A 5,949-nucleotide genomic window follows, 5' to 3' on the forward strand; every position below is an offset into this window, starting at 1 on the left:
TCTTCACAGTAAGAGCTGTGAAAATGTGGAATAGACTCCCTGCAGAGGTGGTTATGGCCAGCTCAGTGGATTGCTTTAAGAAGGGCCTGGATTATTTCCTAAGTGTACATAATATAACGGGGTACTAACATTTATAGGTAAAGTTGATCTGGGGAAAATCCGATTGCCTCTCGGAGGATCAGGAAGGAATTTTTTCCCCTGCTTTAGCAAATTGGATCATGGCCTGCTGGGGTTTTTTGCCTTCCTCTGGGTCAACTGTGGGTATAGAATTGGGTACATGGGCTGGTATGATATTTATTATATATATATATTTTATTTTTTATTTTTTGGTTGAATTGGATGGACTTGTGTCTTTTTTCAACCTGACTAACTATGTAACTATGTGTGTTCTCAGCCTGTACACATGACAGCCCAGCACACCCGGCATACAGTCTGCTATCCCAATGGTTGGATGGAGATGAGTGTGTGGCCCCTGCCATGGTGAGGGCCCCTCACTTTTCCATCATTTCTTACAGAGCTCAGTATGAGCCCCTCCCCCTTCCATCATCACAGCAACATTTCCTCCTCTAACACTCTCATTTTATTCTTCTATGAAGGATTGGAGGAGGCTGGGATGTATCTATAAAGAGGTGAAGATAAGAAGATGGTGTGTGGGAGCCCCTCCCCCTCTCAGGTAATACACGGATCCGGATATGAAGAGAATGTCCGGAATGGATGATATCAGAGTAAAGTCACATCAACTCTCAGCTTTTATTTTCTCTTTCTGATCCTTAAATATAGAATTCCAGTAATAGTAATCTTTCTCTTCTTTTCCTCTTCTAAATGGTGTCATTTCTGCTCAGTATTGCCCACTTCCTGTGTTGTTGTGTGACCGGTGCCCCCTTCACACCACTGATCTGATAGGGGCACCCGCGCATCCGCGCTCCCATCTATTGTACTACAAGCCTGCGGTGACACACTGGCTGCACCGCCCATCACATCACCGCTACAGCTCCGCCTCCATTGTCATCTGATTGGAGCCCCGCCTCTGCCCTGCCTCCTCTCTATGAGTGACAGCGGTCACCTGCACTTTCAGAGCTGCATGTGGATTGTCTCCTGGATGGTGTTCTGTGACAACGGCACAAGGACCAACCATTACAACAAACTTTATTCATACAACACACCGTCCTGTTGTGTCAAAGTTTACTGACAATACATTTTACTGACATTTATTTTCATTGGAAAAAAATGGTTTATTTTATTCATCACCACCAATCATTGTGTGTCACCCCCAGGAAGATTCTGTGTCACCCCCAGGAAGATTCTGTGTCACTCCCCAGGGCATTGTGTGTCACCCATCCCACTGCAGAGCATTACATGTCACCCATCCCACTGCAGAGCATTAGGTGTCACCCATCCAATTGCAGAGCATTACATGTCACCCATCCCACTGCAGAGTATTACATGTCACCCATCCCACTGCAGAGCATTACGTCTCACTATTTTGAAGGCTTATATGCAAGCAATTGACCATAAAGAGGGTATGGGGGCTGGGTACTGTCCTGGGGGACATCAATAAAAAAAAACATTTTTTTTAAAAACAATCTTTTTAAAGGAGCAGTGATTTTAATGATGCTTAATGTGAAACAATAACAAATAAAAATCCCTTTAAACATAGTGCTGGGGGTGTCCTTAGTCTGCCTGTAAAGTGGCACATCTGTACCATGTATAGAACCTGCTGCAGCAAAACTGACATTTAAATAGTTTTTTTCCTGCAAGCTTTATTTTATAAATAACGGCTTGGGGGCCAGTCTGTATGATGAGGTCACAATGCAGTGCACTGGCAGCAAGATTAGAGGATTATGGATACATTCTGGTGTCTCTTTGGCAGACTTTGTATGGCGATAACACATTGTTTGCACCACTTTGAGCAAGCCTTACTACTCTGCATCTGTTGGTGTGCTGCTGGAAGATGTGTTGCAAGGACCTGGGACACCCTGCACTATAATATCATCCCTGTCAGTGGAGGCTGCTGAGAGGTCATGGGGCATAGCGGGGACAGACTGAGGTGAGGAGGAGGGGCATATTTGTTCCCCTTTTGTATGGCTTTTGTGTACTCTTGCAATGGGCTGAGTGGTGGGAGGATAAATGCCTTGTCAAGCATGTGGAACCCAAATGGTTGGAGTTTTTGCCACGCTCGATGTGCTTGAGAAAAAGTTTGCAAATTACAACAGTGCGATCGGCTGCACATGTGCAAAAAATGTCCAGACATCTGAGCTGTGGGAAGTGGGCCGGGAGATGATAGCTCCACAATGTGATGGAATAGGGTGGCTGCTCTCTATTCTTCCATGATGGCTGCCTCGTTGGGGTTGTGCCTCACCCTCACTTTCCTCCTCTGCTCTATCCGGAACCCAAGTCACATCAGTGACCTCATCATCATCATCATCATCATCATCATCATCATCATCATCATCATCTCCTCCTCCATCCTCATTTCCACCGGAGACAACTTGGCAATACGCTGCAGCTGGGGAAACATGACTGCCAATTTGTGTACCAGTGTTCCTCCCTCTCTGTAGGCTCATGTTCCTGCCTTCCTCAACCTCAGAACCAACATCTGAATCCAGTAATGGCTGTGCATCATCAAGGAGCAAGTGGCTGACACTGTGTTCAAATAACTCCGCTGACTCCTCCATGCCTGATGCTGGGACTAGGGCAGGAATAGATGTGAACAAGGAGGCAGAATAAGCTGCTCTGGCAGCTGCAGGGGACTGTGCACTAGTCTCTGCTAGGGTGACAGAGGATGAGGAGGATGAGGATAATGAGGAGGGTGACAGAGGATGACAGAGGATGATGAGGGTTTAGAAAGCCAGTCCACCACCTCCTCTACATGCTGTGGCTGGATAGCACGGGCACCATCACTAAACAGAGGAAATTATGTCCTGCCTGAGGACTGACCACGTCCACCTTGGCCTGTGGTCACATACGCTGCTGGACCCCTCACAGTGCCATGGGGAACGTCTGCCTCTCCTTGTTGTCCTCCCAGACATGATGGGGGGTTATTACCCAAACTTATTATAAACTGGGAAATGTGTCATTGGATGCACTTTATTCAATGAAAAGTGGTGTTTGCTGCACTATAAATTGAGGACTTCCACTGACAGAAATGTAAAAACTATAAAAGAATAAAATAAAAAAAGGGAACACCAATGTCACAGTCAGAAAAAACTGCAGCTGACAATTTAAAAAAGGGGACAGGAAAAAAAAAAACATGCAGCAACCAAGAAGAAGGATATACAGCACTAAATGTAATGTGGTGTTAAACACTTCATTGCACAACACACTACACTATACTCACACACTATACTAACACTCTACACACACACTACACTATACTCACACACTATACTAACAGTATACTAACACACACACTACACTATACTCACACATTATACAAACAGTATACTAACACTCTACACTGACACAACATACTCGGAGTCACAATAAATGAACACACTAACTCACTAGTAGTAAACTGAGCCCGGCTCTATATATCTCCACTCCAACACTGCAAAGGCTTCCTATGAGAAGGAACCATTTATAGTGGGGGTGGGACTATGAGCACTGAGCCCTGGTTGGCAAAAGTCATCATCACTTTGTCCAATCAGGGCCCTGAAAGTGCTAATTGGCGAAACCTTGCACCTGACCGCTGGCTTCATCCAATTAGGTCCTGTAGAATGCACTGCGAAGCGCACAGAGCATTGAGGGGCGCTCAGCGGGCGAATATCCCGCCGAGCTAACTGCAAATTTGGGTGTTTGCCGAGTGGGTGAGCGGTTAATGTTCGGGGGAACTTCTGCCCAGATAGAACTGTTGGCCCATCTCTAGTGCTGATCAGTCCCAGTTCCTGGATTCCGACTTCTCCTCTCTATAAATCTGGATCACTTCCTAACAGAAAATAATAAAACCCGTCCTGGCTGAATACAATTGTCTCCTCAGTCAGCTTTGCTGCTGATATTGGGATCTGCAGATCTTCCTCAGGTCACATGATCCCAATTCTTCTGTGGATGGAAAGTAGCCAAATTACTGATATGACGAGTCCCTGTGTAACATGGAATGATATTCACATCACATTCACATATATATGTATTGGTGACACATTTCATGGAATGTATACAATGTAATATCGCTGTGTAATTGTACAATTATCTCTTGTAGACGGCCAGAGATTTGTCTGGTGATTGTGTCCCGGTGTTGGGTCTGCTGGACCTCTTCCATGTATAGAGGATCTCCTCACCGACACCTCAGACTTCTCTGCAACCTTCTAAAGGAAAGTCTTCTACTCTTCATGGATATAATGGTCGCCTCCCATTGTGAATTCCCTCTTCTCCCCTCTGTAGGATTCCACACTTTCCAATATTATCAATACTACTATGATGGTGATGAGGATCCAACTCATTTTTAGGACTCGTTCATGGTGGGAAAAAGACATTTTCTAAAGTTTCTCGTTACTAAAAGCTGACTGGAGCAATCACTAATACAGAGAAAGAGACCACATCTTCCTCTTACTGCTGTTCTACTCCTCTCCATCCTCCTCTCCACCCTCCATACTCCTCTCCATCCTCCCCACTCCTCTCCATCCTCCATACTACTCTCCATCCTCCATCCTCTGAATTCTCCATCCTCATTTCCATACTCCTCTCCATCCTCTATACTCCTCTCCATCCTCCCACACTCCTCTCCATCCTCCATACTACTCCCCATCCCCCATACTACTCTCCATCCTCAGCTCAATTCTCCAACCTCCTCTCCGTCATCCATACTCCTCTCTGTCATCCATACTCCTCTCCATCCTCCATACTCTACTCCATCCTCCTCTCCATCCTCCTCTTCATCCTCCATACTACTCTCCGTTATCCATACTAATCTGCATCCTCCATACTCCTCTTCATCCTCCGTACTACTCTCCATTATCCATACTCTTCTCCATCCTCCATACTGCTCTCCATCCTCCATACTCATCTCCATCCTCCTCTCCATCCTTCATACTCTTCTCCATACTCCTCTCCATACTCCTCTCTATCCTCCATACTACTCTCTCTCCTCTCCCTGCACTCTCTCCTCTCCTTGGATGTAATAAAGTGATGCGGCTCTATCTAACATATACGGCATTCCCGGCTCCCAGTCTCTCTCTGCAATGTCTTTCTCCATGTTGCTGACATTATCTTGTATAAGAACAGAACCCGATCCATCAGCAATCCCAAGGAGAGACGGAGATCTCATAGCCGGCTCTCTGCTGCCTTATATCAGAGTTTTTCTTCCACATCCAGAACTTTATCCCCCTGAATGACAAGCTTATCCAAGTCATCCCATTTCTAGAAGTTCATCTTTACTTCTGCCAACTCCCCCATCTCTGCTCTGCATGACTCTCTGCCAACACGGCTCCTAAGATTTCATTGTGCTGAGTCCGTTCAACCGCTTTGCCTTTCACTGACAACTTGCTGCAATTTTTATTATATCATCTAAATGGATTTATCCACCGATTGTTCTGATTACATTTCATGTCTGATATATTGTATATGAGGATCATGTATTATTCCCGGAGGATTTCATGCCATGGATCATTACCCAAAGGCGATTATCCTGATTGATTATTGGGCCACCAATATTATTACCTGGTTATTGGAAGGTGTTATTCTCTATAGATTTACCCCATTGAGAGTTTTTACTCATCAATAAAGTTTTGTATATTTTATTAGCCTTATTCTGTGATTACCAACTCCTTCTCAGCTTGTTCTCCACAGCCGATACCCTCTCACCTCTCCCTTCCCCCCTCACCTCTCCCTCTCTCCTCTCCCTCTCTCCTCTCCCTTCCCCCTCTCACCTCTCCCTCCCCCTCTCACCTCTCCCTTCCCCCTCTCACCTCTCCCTTCCCCCTCTCACCTCTCCCTTCCCCTTCTCACCTCTCCCTT

The 5,949-nt window shown here is 45.7% G+C and overlaps 1 long non-coding RNA gene across 1 annotated transcript; it reads left to right on the top strand.

Annotated features, from left to right (window-relative positions):
• The first annotated feature begins 376 nt into the window (after positions 1–376).
• Positions 377–5,555, top strand: LOC143981453 (uncharacterized). Its single transcript, XR_013274314.1, has 2 exons — positions 377–673; positions 4,196–5,555. It is a non-coding gene; the product is annotated as an uncharacterized LOC143981453 (long non-coding RNA).
• Positions 5,556–5,949: the final 394 nt, after the last annotated feature.

This window comes from Lithobates pipiens, unplaced genomic scaffold, assembly GCF_037356315.1.
Source record: "Lithobates pipiens isolate NorthernLeopardFrog02 unplaced genomic scaffold, aLitPip1_a1.2 Scaffold_157, whole genome shotgun sequence".
Taxonomy (NCBI): domain Eukaryota; kingdom Metazoa; phylum Chordata; class Amphibia; order Anura; family Ranidae; genus Lithobates; species Lithobates pipiens.